The sequence below is a fragment of the Cervus elaphus genome, chromosome 26, assembly GCF_910594005.1.
Source record: "Cervus elaphus chromosome 26, mCerEla1.1, whole genome shotgun sequence".
Lineage (NCBI taxonomy): Eukaryota > Metazoa > Chordata > Mammalia > Artiodactyla > Cervidae > Cervus > Cervus elaphus.
This window is the reverse complement of record NC_057840.1, coordinates 19,481,829-19,497,860: the sequence shown is the minus strand read 5'-3', so window position 1 is coordinate 19,497,860 and position 16,032 is coordinate 19,481,829. Positions and strand designations below refer to the sequence as shown.

At 40.2% G+C, this 16,032-nt stretch overlaps 1 long non-coding RNA gene across 1 annotated transcript in view; it reads right to left on the bottom strand.

Annotated features, from left to right (window-relative positions):
* Positions 1-16,032, bottom strand: part of LOC122684337 — a 76,240-nt gene that overhangs the window by 41,151 nt on the left and 19,057 nt on the right. Inside the window, exon 2 of the long non-coding RNA XR_006337994.1 lies at positions 14,440-14,519. This is a non-coding gene — a long non-coding RNA (uncharacterized LOC122684337). The remainder of the gene's footprint in view (positions 1-14,439; positions 14,520-16,032) is intronic.

Here is a 16,032-nt window from a genome sequence, read left to right as displayed (position 1 = left end):
ACTACTGGAATGGATTGCCATTCCCCTTCTCCAGGGAACTTTCAAACCCAGGAATCGAACCTGGGGTTCCTGCATTACAGGCAGATTCTTTACTGTGTGAACCACTGGGGAAGCCCACCCAACTAATGCAATCCTGTGTCAAGGTCTGATTCTGGGGGAACCCAGAGAAGACACACTGGCCTTGTCAATACATGGTCATTGGATTTTAGAAAAGCCACTTAAACTCTCTGAGCCTCCCTGGCTTCAAATGTAAAATAAGGAGAGGATTTTGAGTACTGCTTGGTCATAGCAGCAGCCAAGGGCTGCTTCATTTGACTGCCAAAGTCCTCCCTAACCAACCCCGGTCTCCTTTCTGCTCCCTTTCCCCGTCTCTAAGTGTACCCTTCCCCCATGCTCCTCTCTAGTCACAGAGAGTTTCTTTGAATTCTTACAAGTGGTACATTTCCCACTTGTCTTAGGACTCTTATTCATGCTGTCCCTCTGCCTGGAACACTCTTCTTCCTTCTGTTTATTTGGCTCACTCCTACATATCCTCCAGCTCTTAGCTGAAATGTCACTTCCTGCAGGGAAGCCTTTTCTGACGCCCCGTCTAGGATCCTGCTCTTAGACGCTACTAAATATAGTGGTCCCGCCATCACGTCTGGCATGCTTTATAGTAATTCCTATTTTCTCCTCAGAGTCCACCTCCTTCCCCAATAACCACCATCACTGGCCTTTAAGCTCCTTCCAGACAGAAACCCAGTTTATCTGGCTCTCCACTGTATCCTGATACCCAGTCCAGTGGCTGCACATGGAAGATACTTGATAAATAATAGTCTCACAAAAAGCATCCTTGTTTAGTAAACATTAGAGTTAATGAATAAGATTTTGGAATAGAATTCAAAGCAAAGTTTCCCAACCAGATGGTCAAGGTACTGCCTCAAATGGTTTGCACCCAAGATACAATGTTTCCCTCAGCCCTTCTACTTGAAGAAGGGGTATATGAATTGGAGCTACCTATATTCAGATAAGAACAGCTTAATCTTTTTATCTTAGTGAAGGCTGTCACTATTTTTAACAAGAAAAATTTAAAAGTTGGAAAGCACTGTGTTAAAATAATCCAGCCCAATACTTTTAAAAAACGTGGAGTTGAAATTTGGAAAAGAAAATTTAGTAGTGGAGGGGAGGAATAAATTAGGAGGTTAGGATTAATGTATATACACTACTATATATTAATATAAAATAGATAATCAACAAGGACCTACTGTATAGCACAGGAAACTATACTCAATACTCTATGATAACCTAAGAAATGGCAACCCACTCCAGTATTCTTGCCTGGAGAATTTCAGGGACAGAGGAGCCTGGCGGGCTACAGGTCATGGGATTGCAAACAATCGGACAAGACTGAGCAACTAACACTTACTTACATACTTAACCTATATGGAAAAAGAAACTGAAAAAGAATAGACATATGTATGACTAAATCACTTTGCTATATACCTGAAACTAACACAACACTATAAATCAACCATTGTTATTCGGTCACTCAGTCCTGTCAGACTCTTGGCAATTCCATGGACTGAAGCATGCCAGGCTTTCTTGTCCTTCACCATCTCCTAAATCAACTCTACTCCAACATAAAACTTTAAAAATTTAAAAAATAAAATTTAGTATCAAGCATTGTACCCGAGAGATGTCTGGAAGCAGAAGGCATTGCATTCATCAGCTGTTAAGGTCAATGCAGCCTTCATAGGTGGGGCCTTTCTGACATTCCTTGAGGCTTGGTGGCCTGGTGGGGGTTATCTCAAAAATTCCTGGATCCTCCAGAGATGGGACCAAGTACTGAAACAAACAGCCACTCCCAACCTTTTCCAACCGCCATCTGTCCTGAGTACAGCCCAAATTCCTAGCATGCCTAGAGGACTCCTGGGACCTAACTTTGCCTGTCTTCTCTCCATGCTCATCGTCCTCCGTATCCTGCCTCCCACTTGCCTTATCTGTATTTATTTCCAGGCATAATGCGGTGCACCTCTCTGTGCTGTTGCCCTGCTCTTCTTCCCCAGTCATAGACTCCTCCCTCTCACAGTTCCCGCCCACTCGTCACTTCTATTCATCCTCTGAGATGCCACTCAAGCGGACTGGAAGTTCCACTCCAGCCTTCCCCTGCCTAACCCCCTCCCTCCCCTCCCCGCCCCCCACCCCCCTGCGTGTTCTTCCAGTGGGTTTACATATGGGTTTCCTGTGACCTACCTACTCCACCTTCAACCACACGAAAGGCATTTGAGGACAGGACCCACATCATTTCCATCTCTATCTCCTCGGAGTCACAGTGCCTGTGACTAAGGTATTCAATAAAAATTTGATCAAATGCACTAAACATTATGATTCATGCGTGCGTGTGTGTGTGTGTGTGTGTGTGTGTGTGTGTGAGAGAGAGAGAGAGAGAAAGAGATAGAGATTTAACCCTTGTCTGGCCAACAATTGGCCCACTTTAAATTAACTGCAGATAACTGATTTACTTCCAAATTGTAATTTTAAAAAGTGTTCCATGTGTAGTTGAAGTACTATTCAATAATTTGCACAGATGGGCAAAAGTAAACATCTTGGCTTAAAGCCAAAAGCAGAACAAAAAGCCAAGTTCCCATAAGGTCTACAGGTCTCTCACTTTGAGTGCTGTGATGGCGGCAACAGCCCTGGTGTGAAACACCTGGGGGAAGGAACAGCATTCTGGACGCTGAGCTACCAAGAATAACTGGCTATTCTTCAGGGTTCTCACACGTGCAAATGGGTGGCAACTGTGACTCTACATTGATAATTCCAAAGAAGTCTGTTTTCTGTTTTAATCAAGCTGAATAGAAGTTGTCCTTTGTTAAGGTGAATGAAATCTGCAGTTATGTATTGGAATTCATTTCCAAGGGAGGGGTTATCCTAGAAGCCTTGCTCCATCTAGCACCACCCTGGCGCCTGCCCTAAGCACCAGGCCAGCTGTCCACACCCTGGCCAGGAAAGGGCAGGGCCGCCTGCACGGATGTCCAGACCCTGGGATGGGGGACCGCCACCCCGCTGTCCTGTCCCAGGCTTTCAGCTCAGCCTGAGGTCTCAAGAGATTGGGTTTCTAGGGATCTGGCTTGTTCAGACCTTTGGCGTACTCCCCACATCCCCTGTAAACCACAATATTGCTATTTATTGAGCAGTTGTCAGATAATGTGCTGCAAATTTGCATAAGACCTATCCTCCTCTCACATGTGGAATAACTGAAGTAATTTTTGAAATCAGTTTCCTAAAGCCGGAGAATAGAAGTGTTGAGTTAACCCCTAGGGGGCAGGGAGGTAGTGGTGATGTATTAAAGCTGTGATAATACTTATAACTTCTTTGTTTTTTCACAAGTATCAGCTCATTTTATCCCCACAAAAGTCCTTTTAAGCAAACAGTATCCTCCTCTTACTGATGAGACAGGAAATTGAGACAGAGATTAAGCAAAGGATGGAGAAATTCACTTTTAAGCACGTAATGGGTGTGGGGAAGAAGACCACGTCCTGTCTTCTGATTCAGAGCTGTACCTACCCCTTAACACACACATACATGTACACACACATATGTATACACATACACACACACACACAGAAAGGTTTCACATTTGGGAAAAAGGAGCCAGGTGGGAAAAGAATTGGAGAAAGCCCGATATGTAATTTACATAACACAGGTGCTTCAGTACCATAAGAAATAAATTATAAGATCACTCATGGATAATTTAAGTACAAGCTAGGAGGTCTGGTAGACTTCAAAATTGGCTCAGAGTAAGGATAACTGTCTGAATTTTTGCAACCTATGAAGTACACAGTCCATGGAATTCTCTAGGCCAGAAAACTGGAGTGGGTAGCCTTTCCCTTCTCCAGGGGATCGTCCCAACCCAGCGATCGAACCCAGGTCTCCCGCATTGCAGGTGGATTCTTTACCAGCTGAGCCACGAGGGAAGCCCAAGGATAACTGAGCTCTGCCCTGGTTTCTATCTACCACTGCTTAAAAGAAGAGATCAAAATGATGAAAAGACGAATGTTTTTGCAATTTAACTCCACCAATAAAAGCATTCAAACTGAATTCCATGATAGCACCAAGAATTCAACTTCAAATGAAGACAGATTGTCTCTTGCTGTGAAGTGCAATACGCAGCCTCTAGATTCTGAGGATCACAAACTTTCACTTAGTCTGAAGGCCTAGATTGTGGATGAGAATACAGGGTGAAAATAGCCCTTATAAAAATGAGCTGTTGGTCTTATGAGAGCTGCCGGGGAGTAAAGTGCTTTAAGGGATGAATAAACCTTGCAGTCCAAAGCGTCACCTTCGTCCATGAAACAACAGTGTTGGTTCTTATCACTTGCCCTGGTCCAATAGTTATTCTTCCTAGATTAACATCACATTGGTTAATAATGACAAGCCAAACCATGCTAAGTGTCAACCTCCATGAAAGATTGCAAAACTATGTAAATCTAAAGGGGGACATCAAGGAAGGGGCATGATACTGAAAATAGTTTCCTTGTTACTCTGACGGTTAGGGTTGACATTAGAATGAGGTCAAGCCATGACAATTTTTGTTTTAGTTTGTCAGTAGGCAATCGGGATTGTAGTCACTGACTGCCATCATCACCAACTTTCTAGGTGCCAGTATTAGAGAAACTGCCAATCCTGCTGGGATGACTTAATACTCTATTTCCAAAGAAGAACATAATACTATATTAAGAAATTAGGTCAATATTTAGCCTAAGTATCATTTGTCAGTAGATAATTTTAAGCAAAGGGCAGATGTAAATTTACCTTGACCAAAAGCTCATCATGTGAAATATTAAACCATTGGAATTCTGGAAACTTTAGTTTCCTGTACCACAATAGCCTTCACGTATCTTGCTTAGGGCCTTTCTGGTTCCCTTGCCAGCTCGTTTCTTTTTGCCACAGGGCTCATTCCATGGGCTCCTTTAGGCCTTCATTTGAAGTCACCTTCCCAGAAAGGACTTCCCTGTTGTTTTTCATTTTAAATTTTTATTTTTGGCTGTGCTGGGTCTTCATTGTGGTGCATGAAATTTCTCTAGTTGTGGAGCCCAGGCTCTAAAATGCATGGGCTCAGTAGTTGCAGAACATGGACTTAGACGCCCTGAGTCATGTGGAATCTTCGTTCCCCAACCAGGGATTGAATCCACATCCCCTGCATTGGAAGGCAGATTCTCAGCTACTGGAACATCAGGGAAGTCTCCCCTGCTGTTCTTTTTACACTTAAGCCTTCCTTCCATCAGCCCTGTCACTTCAAATCGCCCTATCCCACTTTCTTTTTCTCTATGATATACTTCATTTTATACCTATTTATTTTATTGCTTGTCTTTCTCCCCCACTAAAATATAAGGACCAGGGACTTTTTTATCTGCTGCTAAAATTCCTTCTCTTAGATGAATTTCTAGTAAATAGTAGCCATTCAGTTGGATAGACAGATGAGTGGATAGATGGATGGATGAATGGATGAATAGATTGGGTAGGTGGATGGATAATTATTGGACCCATGAATTCTTTCAGTTAATTGGCATCCAACACAAAGAACACAGGTCCATAAGTAAGAAAAGGACAAGCTGATTTCTCCGTTCTTTTCTTGGCAGTGTTGTTGGCAATGTTAAACTATCTGTCATACAAGTCAGTTATTCAATTCTACCCTATCAGTCCTGAAACCCTGTATTGATCATATTGCTACTTGGTAATTTTTTCACTTATCCAGGAGAGCCATGTGATAGTAATCATTTGAGTCAATCCTAACAGAACAGCACTTTATGATTTGGTTAAAGGGAGGAGTTAAAGTGGTTATCGAAGATGTGTCTATGGAAGGATCTCAAGTCCTTATGTGAGTTGGATGTAATATAACATAGACCTCATCGGCCAGACTCTGCATATAAGTTAATAGGCCACTTGTCAGTGCCAGTTTTTATGCACTTAATAATTATTCAAATTGATCTGTTCTAAATGCATTGTGCTTCCCTGGTAGCTCAGCTGGTAAAGAATTCGCCTGCAATGCAGGAGATCCTGCTTCGATTCCTGGGTTGGGAAGAGTCCCTGGAAAAGGGATAGGCTACCCACTCTGGTATGCTTGCCTGGGGAAACCCCAGGGACAGAGAAGCCTGGTGGGCTGCAGTCCATGGGTGGAAAAGAGTCAGACCCCACTGAGAGACAAAACACAGCAAATACATTAGATGCTAGTTCCTGTACCTGTTCTTTTCTATTATATACTAGGGATCATGCAGCCACCAATGAGCTCACTGAAGGGGAATTTCTTACTGGTTTTGTTGGGTCCTAATTTGATCTGAGTTGGTGATGGACAGGGAGGCCTGGCATGCTGCGATTCATGGGGTCGCAAAGTGTCGGACATGACTGAGCGACTGAACTGAACTGAACTAAACTGAATTTGATCTGAGGGTTCTGTCTTCCTCATGTCTATGCCCCTTTCATCTCTGTTGGAGGTGAGGTAGAAAATGGATTTGCAGGAGTTTAGCACCTAAAGATGGTGGATCCTCCAGTCAAGGAGCAGGAGGGGAAAGAGGACACCATCATTCAAAGGTCCCATCATCACTGAAGGGACCTCATTAGATAATCTGCCAGATCTGCTTCTTCTCTGTTCCCTAGTCTTAAAGATGGAAGGTTCTTCTCTTCCTCTCCAGTTTCTGTGGCCAATTAGTCCTCTCCTCTCCCTTCTCCAGATCTAGTTGTTTTTTTTTTTTTCAAGAGGGAGTAAAAGCCTGCTCCCTGCACAGTAATAAGCTCCCACTTATTTTTTCTGTGAGCCTTGTTTTGACTTCACTGTAGCTGGAGGTGGGGTGGGGTTAGGGGAGAACAGCCAGATGAAAGAATATACCTAGAAAATGCACACATTAATATTTCAAGATATAATCCTTTTTTTTTCAATATATTTTAAGTTCAGTTCTTGTTTTGTCTTTCTAACTGTGTATTTAGCTCCTTAGGAGCAAAGAAAGTTTCTGAAGATATTTTACAAACTGCTGTGCCTTACACACAGAAGATATTCAGTAAAAATCTGCTGATGTGTTCTTTGAAGGAACCCCAATATGGAAGCATCTGTCAGGAACACATGCCTAAGAGAGAACGGAAGCTAGTGAACATGAAGTGGTATTACCCATCTTTTTTTTCTTTTTTCTTTTAATATTTATTTATTTGACCATGCCAAGTCTTAGTGTGACATCGGGGATCTAGTTCCCTGACCAGCGATCGAACCCAGGCCACATGCATTGGGAGCACAGATTCTTAGCCATTAGGCCACCAGAGAAGTCCCAGTGTTATGAATCTTTGATGTAAACACTCCTATCCTGGTTATCATGGAGGTCCTGACACTAAATGCAAGGTAAGAGTCACATAGCCCAAAGAAATAATATGACAAAAACTGTAGGGCAAAGTTTATATTAATGGTGATGATATGATGATAAAGATTTTACTTTCAACTATGTTCCAGATGCTGTTCTAGGTCTTTTACATACATGAACTAATTGAATCCTTATAATAAATAGTCTATGTGATCTATGTTCTTGTAGGAAACATTTGTATATGACATAAGACAATCGACTCAATATGAAATAGCAAAATAGAAATTGAAAAAGATTAAGGTTTTGAGTCAGTGTCATTTTCCCGTTAAAAGTCTTAATACTCACCCCAGGGAAGCAGCACATTGCATGATATTATAGACATGTACATGCTCTAAAGCTCTCCATTACCACGGAAAAGGATTTCCACTCAATTAGATCATGAAGCAGAATATCATGCAAGTTGAGTCCCAAAATGTAAAAGACCTAAAGAGATTGTGTGTCGGGAAAAACTAATTGAAGGCAAGAAGGGCTGCACTGGAATGTATGTTTGCACTGTAGCAGTGTCTGCTGTGAGCAGTCAAGTATTTATCCCTCTTCCTTTGTTCCTTCATCTGCATGCCTTGAATGGTACCACTCACTTACAGTAGAAATGAATCATGCATCCTCAAATTGGATGTGGCTAGCTGAGTCTAGAGGGTTTCAGTCCTTGAGTCTCACCCTGTCTAATGTCAGCACTGTTTGTTTAGAATGCAAATTAAATTTCTGAGCTGGGACAAACCAGGAGAGAGACAGCCCCTGAATTTGCTGTGGGAGGAGTGAGTAAAATACTCTCAAAAAATATATTAAAGATGCAAATTAGGGTAATAAAAATGTTGCCATTTTTATCAGTTATTAAATGTTGTTATTTAATCTGATGCTTCAGGACACTGGAATTTATGGAGTTATAGGACTCCATGGAATAAGAAAAAGCTGAAGGAAGTGAAGTGAAGTTGGAGAAAGACAAGCACCGCTTATATGTGGAATCTACAAAAATGGTGCAAAAGACACAAATGACTTATTTACAAAAAGCAGAGATAGACTCAGACATAGAAAACAAACTTACGGTAATCCAAGGGAAAGACAGCGAAGTGTAAATTGGTAGTATGAGATTAAAATACAGCATACATACTACTATATATAAAATTGATAACCAACAAGCACCTACTGTATGTCACTAAGAACTATACTCAATATCTTATAATAACCTGTAATAGAAAAATATATAGAAGAGAATACACATACAGACTCAGTGACTGAGCAACAAGCAGCGATATATATACATATTCGCATGTGTGTGAGTGTGTGTGTGTTAGTCACGCAGTCCGACTCTTTGCGACCCCATGGACTGTAGCCTGCCCGGATCCTCTGTCCTTGGAATCCTCCAGGCAAGAATACTGGAGTGGGTAGCTATTCCCATCTCCAGGGGACCTTCCCAACCAAGGGAAGAGATCAAACTTGGGTCTCTGCATTGCAGGTAGGTTCTTTATTACCTAAGCCACCAGGGAAGCCCAGATATACATACACACACACACACACACTGTATTTCAGTAATTTTTTTAACTGAAGGAAGTAGTATTAAATTCTCAATCTGGTTTGGTGGCTGATTTCTTTTTAAATGCAATAAACTCGTGGTGGTCATTTTATTTTCTACTTGAATGACAGTAATAAAATGATGGTCAATTTTGGTATTTAGTTTTCTGAATGAGGTTTTGTTGATTGGATCATTTGATAAAGCCCTGAACTTGTGAGATCAAAGTTTCATGTCCTGAAATTCATCTGAGCTCGTTTATCTTTACTGCCCCACACTGAACCCCAACATAATTGTACTGCTTGTCATCACAAGGAGGACCAGATGGAAGAGCGTGACTAGGGTAGAATGTAGTTGATGCTCAAGAAATAGTTGTAGAATGAATGCTGGTTAAAATTACAGCCTCAAATGTTACATTTGGCAGCAGTTATCAATAAATGTCATCCCTTTTAGCTACATTTGGTTCTTCCATATTGTAGAGTATGTCTGAGGATGAAGCAATAGGAGTGTGGAAGATACTAAAAATAGTCATTCCATGGGTAGCCAATGAGTCATTCCCTGACACTTAAAGTGCAATAAATGTCACCATCTGTGGGACATTCAAGAACCAGCCCCCTACACACGCACACATACAGAGGGGGTCCAGGTCTAGGGGGCACCCCACCCCAGACTACGCTATGTGACATAGTTAGCCAGCCTACACCTCCCCAGCACGCAGACCTGAGAAAACCACAGCCCTTTCGAAATTGTCTTCCTGGAGCCCAGCAACCTCATTCTTCCTCCCTCTTTTTGGTGGAGAACATGAAAGAAAAAGGTTTTATATATCCACTGAGGCAATAGAGAACCTAGAAGGGACCACAAAAGGCTAGATCCAGCCTATAGATAAGTTTTTGTTTCATAGAGAGTTTTTAAAAATTAGAAAATTTTTCAAAAATATATGGTTATGCAACTTCTATAAAATGTCAGACAACCTGACACCCCCAGACTAATGTTTCTGTGGGTGATAATTCACTGGGGCTGAGTAGCAGCAACCTTTTTCACAGGGCCCCATTCACCTCAGTTCCTGACATTTTCATTCATTTCCTTAGCCCACCTGGCCCCTAACAGGTTTTAAGTTTTTGACTTGGTCTAAACATTGGTGGTGAGGTGGGACATCTATAACAGTGAGAGAAATCTGAAAAATATCAATTCATTGATCAACGTGATTGTAGCAACGGTTCGTTGAGTGTTTGCACTCATAGCTTCTCTCTTCTTCAACTTCCCATAGCAACAAGCAAATAATTGCACAAAACTTCTCATGGGTCTGGAAATATTTCAAAATTCATATAATAACTCATTTCAATCTTCTCAGAAACTTTCTGAGGCAAGTATATTTTTAGCTCTATTTTTAGATGAGAAAACTATGGGGCGGAAGTTAAGTAACTTTCTCAATGTCACGTTGCTAGAACACAGTGCAGAGTGAAGAACAAAACCCAAGCAGTCTGACATCAGAGTCTTTGTTTTAGTCATAATATGCTTCCATGCCCTGCATCCATTCAGTTAAAAATTCTGTTCTTCAAAACATCTCCTCATATCTATGAAATAGGCTTTCCCGATGGCTCAGAGATGAAGCATTCACCTGCAGTGCAGGAGACCTGGGTCCAATCCTTGGGTTGGAAAGATCCCCTGGAGAAGGGAATGGCAACCCACTCTAGTATTCTTGCTGGAGAATCCCATGGACAGAAGAGCCTAGCGGGTCCGTGGGGTCAAAAACTGTTGGACACAACTGAGCCGCTAAGACTTCTTACTTCTCCTTATAAAGTGCCTAACCCAGTGTCTGGCAGTTAAAAAGCCTTCACAATCTAGTGTTGTAGATGCTACTAGAATATTTCATTTAGCATCCTTTTTGTAAAGGCATAACCAGGTCCAACTTAAACTCCTGCCTCCAGCCTGCATGTGACTTCTTTCTCATCTTCCCCTTGTGTTTCTCCATCTGGCAACAAGGACAGAGTGCCAGAAGCCACAGAAAAAGTAGGTCTCAGCCCCCAAGAAGAGAAACTGTACTTGAGGACTTGTGTGCAAGGTGGAAGAAGCATATTACTCTTATACGAATACCTATGAGCATATGTTATGTAATATAATACAAAATTGGCTTGTATTTTTCAAAAGATAAAACGTGACTTAAAGAAAATCTTTACTTGCAGGTGATTGCTTTGAGTTAATATCCTCAGACCCCTTTAAAAACTAGGTCCATAGTCCTATGAAAGGATTGTCCAGCTCCTGACAGAACACTCCAAATGCTTTCTGCCTTCTGTGCTCTGAATGCGCCTTTGCAGCCCCCGGTTTCAATGACATCTTCCTCTCTGAATGTTTTCAGGTAACGGCAGCATCAGCAGCCATATCTTGCAGTGTGCCAAGAACCCTGCTGAACAACTCACATATATCTCTCAATTATTCTAAGAACTCAAAGAGATAGGTACCACTGTTGTCTCATCTTTAAAAACCAGAAACAAGCTTGGAAGGCTTAAATCATGTGTTCCAAATCACATAGCAAGGAAATGATGAAGACATTCAAACCCTGGCATTCTGACTCTTAGCCATTAGACCCCACTGACTCTAGTACAACAACCCATTGTCTCATTATTCCTCTGCAGTTGATTTAAATATTGGAAAAGACCCTGATGCTGAGAAAGATTGAAAGCAAGAAGAGAAGGGGACAACAGAAGATGAGATGGTTGGATGGCATCACTGACTCAATGGACATGAGTTTGAGTAACCTCTGGGAGATGGTGATGGACAAGGAAGCCTGGCATGCTGCAGCCCATGGGGTCACAAAGAGTTGGACATGACTGAGTGACTGAACTCAATTGAACTGATTTAAATATGCATATTGAACCAATGAGATAAAGAGGTGAAACTCATTGTCCTTTATTTAGACCATATTTCCTTCCTCATCCAAATAGTATCGATATCTATCTAGTAGACTACATAAATATAGTTTAGCATATAGACACTTAAAATTAGAGAGCTCTTATTTTCCTTAAGATTTCATGTCTGTGCATTTACCTAGAATGCCTGGCAATAAAACAAATTTATATTACATTTTAAAGCTTTTCAATGGTCCATTTTAATATAAAAATAGCACACACAGGGTAAAAATAAGAGTATTCCACTGAAAGTACACTTTAAGCCCTTTCAGAAAAGTTAAATATTGGTATTTTGTTCCGCCAAAGCTGAGAAGGGAATCAAGGCAGAACTCTCCAGTAAAACCCTATATTAAAAATTAAAAATAGAAACATAAAATGATAGGCTAGATAAGGAGTTTGTATTTTTAAAATATAAATAAATAAACAGGAGAATTTTAAAAGAATATACTGGTCTTTCCCCACTCCATTCAACAGCTTCTGTTCAAATGTCAAGCCTGTATGTCAGTGACAAGATAGTGTAGAAGGAAAGGCCAAATCCAAGGAGAAACATAGTCACTAAAATGTTTAACCATTTATAATAGATGACCTTTCACAGTCCAAGTGATTTTGATTGCACATAACTTCCCCAAATAGCTAGCTTCTCTTCAGAATGTGCTATTATATTTTGAACTAAACATTAATTTCCCCATCCCATCTAAAAAAATCTAACCTTCCATTCAAATTCTTATAGATCTCTTGACTTTAGGAACTTGGAGAAAGTTTCATGAATACCTTATGACGCAAACTCAATTAAATTCTCAGTCACTTACCAGAATCCTGTTTGTCTGAGCTTATCTCTTTTGATTAAGAAGGTTACTTATAGGGAGAGGTTGTTTGACTGATTTTGTAATCAGTAAAAAAAAAAGAAAGAAAAGAAAGAAAGAAAAAGAATAGTCAATAAAAGGAGGAGCTACCACTCTTCATGCAAATTTTATTAAAGAGGATGTTATAAAGAATATGGATTGGCAGCCAAAGACTGGATCTAGGGAAAAATGAGTCAGAGCCTAAAGAAATGTGATTGATATTTAGTCTTGAACCCTGTGCCTAAGGAATGATTGAATCATCAACAAATACTTGCTGTCCTATTGCTTGATGGATACATTTTACTATATTTTTTATTCTCTCTTTAAAAATAAATTTTTTTTTTAAATTTGTTTGACTGCACCAGGTCTTAGTTGTGACACATGGGATCTTTAGTTGCAGCTTGTGGTATCTAGTTCCCTGACCAGGGATCAAACCCAGGCCTCCCTGAATTAGGAGCATGGTGTCTTAGCCACTAGAGCATGGTGTCTTAGCCACTGGACCACCAAGGAAGTGCCTCTCTTCTCTTTTGTATAGATTTCATATATGCCTGTGATTGGCTAGATTCAAATGGGAAAGTCACTAACTGTAATTAACTTTGGGCAAGTCAGTCTCTCTGTGGGCCTCCATATTATCATCTATACATGAAGGGTTTGACTGAAAGATCTCTAGGATCCTTTGCAGCTATATGTTACACTCTACAATTCTAGGAACTGGCTGTGATCAAATACTATTCTTTGTAAATGTCCAAACATCAAGCATTGCACCTAAAATCTATGAGGTATATAGTCAGAGATGAATATCATTTTGCTATGCTCACAAATGCTATCTCTGCTCCACAAAGCCTGAGAGCTCAGCTGAAAAATCTCAAACAGCTGAGATGATTCAAACACTTCAGGGCTGGAATTATCTGAAACATTATCTCGTAGGTCTGGTTCCTGGGCTGGGTTGACTTGAAAGCTGGACTTAGTTGAGGCCATCAACCAGAGAACCTACTCCTGGCCTCTTCATGCAGCTGGAGGCTCCTCACAACACTGTGGTCTTTAGGCCACAAACTTCTTACACGGTGGCCCAGGACTCCAAGTCAGACAGTTGTAATGAACAAAATAAAACAATTTGACCTTTTACGACCTAAGCTCAGAAGTCACATAACAGCATTTTCACTGTTATATTGATTGAAGACACAAGCCCAATCAGATTCAAAGCAAGGGGTCATCAACCAGATCCACCTTGTCAATGAGAGCAAATTGAAGAATTAGCAACCATGTTTTAAAATTGTCATAGGCAGATATAAACATATAGATATAGAAATATGTACACATATGTGTATATCTCCTTTAATTTTCACAACCAATCAATTAGGTAGTATTATGTCTATTTTTAGCTTGCCTGGAGTCACATAACCAGTAAGTTTCAGAGGCAGAATTCCAGTCCATCTGTACAAAGCAATGCTAATTCTACTAAACCATATTAACTGGAGGAAAGACCCCATTCATTTCAATGCTTATTATTGCCATTCTAATAGTTTTGAGTTGATGTTATATACATGGTGTCTGATTTCCCTTGAAAACAAAATAAGCCAAATTAGATGAAATTGTGTTCAATTTAAATAAGCATAATTTACAAAACAGATAAATCCCAGTTAAACTCTGAGAGAGTTTCAAATTGGAGCCAATCGCATTCAGGGATCAATTCACCCTAAGGCACAGCAATTTCTAGGATCCTAAGATATGAGGCTCCTGGTTCTTTGTCTCTGCTGGGGCCACTCCCACCATTGGACCTATCTACCCCGATCACTCACCCTTTTGATTTGAATTATCTGAGAAATTGATTCAATTTTTCACTGCATGGGCCTCTTAGAGATAAAGCCAAAGATCGTGCCTGTAAAATGGAGAAAACATAACTCTGTTAGAGGCTGCTAATTTCCCTCTAGCATCTTCTCAATCAATACCAATCCCAGTAGCCTATTGCATCACATACAGAGCATGGCGAGATGACTGACAAGAGCAACCCTCCAAGCCAGTGTTCATATGTGCTCTCCATAGAGAAATAGTTAATGAACATCTTTTGGACAAATCAAATTGAAAATATAACTTCTGACCTCATTTTTAGGAGTCATATTGAACTTGATCTTAAAGGTTGAATGTTGAGAGAAAAAGGAGAGACATTGCTAAAAATATTCCCCCACTGCCCAAAATTGCATCTAATAATAAGGCTATAAAATCCATTACCATCTAGAGTTTCTAGTTCATTTCTCAAAGTCATTCAGAAGGCAATCTAATTCACAGAAGATAATGACCTTTGTAGAATGCTCTCCTGACCTGCTCTATTCATTCCCACTGAGTGGGTACACGTGCGTGCGCACAGGAGTCTGAATTTGTGTGTTCTCCAGGTTTCCATCAATGAGACTTGTACAATGGCAAACTCTTGCTGCCTGTTGAAAGCATCCTGACTCAGGAAATAAGGATGGTCAAGCCTAAAGGGAGTTAAAAGGAATATATCTTCTTTAAAATAAACAAGCTTTGCAGGTTCTAAATCCCTTGTATGATTTAAGTGAGGGAACAGAAATAGATGCATAAATGTGAAATCTGGCAGAGCTGCAAATTCACTGTTTATGTTGAATGAATTATCACTAATATTCAAATGAGCAATTACTAACAAATTGATTTGTCCCCTTGGGCTACATGTTGTCACATTGTTACAAGAAAGAGCCAATTTTTTAATACCTTCATGTCAGAAAAGGCTATGTCATAAATATGTTTGATATCTTTATTATGTGGAAACAATGAGAGAAAAAACAAAGGAAGAGAGGTCAATGTGTGTGTGGGTTCCTGTGTGGGGGAGCAGGCCCAGGTTAAAAGCAAATAACAGAGAAATGTAGGGAGGTGTCTTGAATTTTTAATCAGTTGCTACAGGGTCTCTTGAACTAAGGAACTAAATTTTGCAATTCTATCAAAAAATCTCTCAGGTAATAGAGATAAAAGTCCAATTTATTTGGTGATCTGGCTAAAACCACACCATGAAAAAAAAATGTCAAGTGCCTTAAATGTGAATTAAATATTATCATTAGGTAAGATTTGCTAAGACAAATACGGGTCTTTTTATTAGATTGTTCCTTTTCTTATAATGACTAGCATATATTTGACATTTAATAGATAGTCAAATCAGATAACATTGAAAATATATTTGCCAATTAGATCTTTTTGCTAGTTAGAATATAGTTAATAAATATCTCTGTGAGGAAGCTGTATATCTATGAATTGCATGATTTTTTTTTTTTCTTTTGTAAATGTAGTTAGACTGAAAACCAACTGTAAGGATGTAGTACTTTTAGCCTTACTTAGTCTCTTATCTACAAAAGGGATGCCATAGTTACCGGCATCTTTTCTGCAAA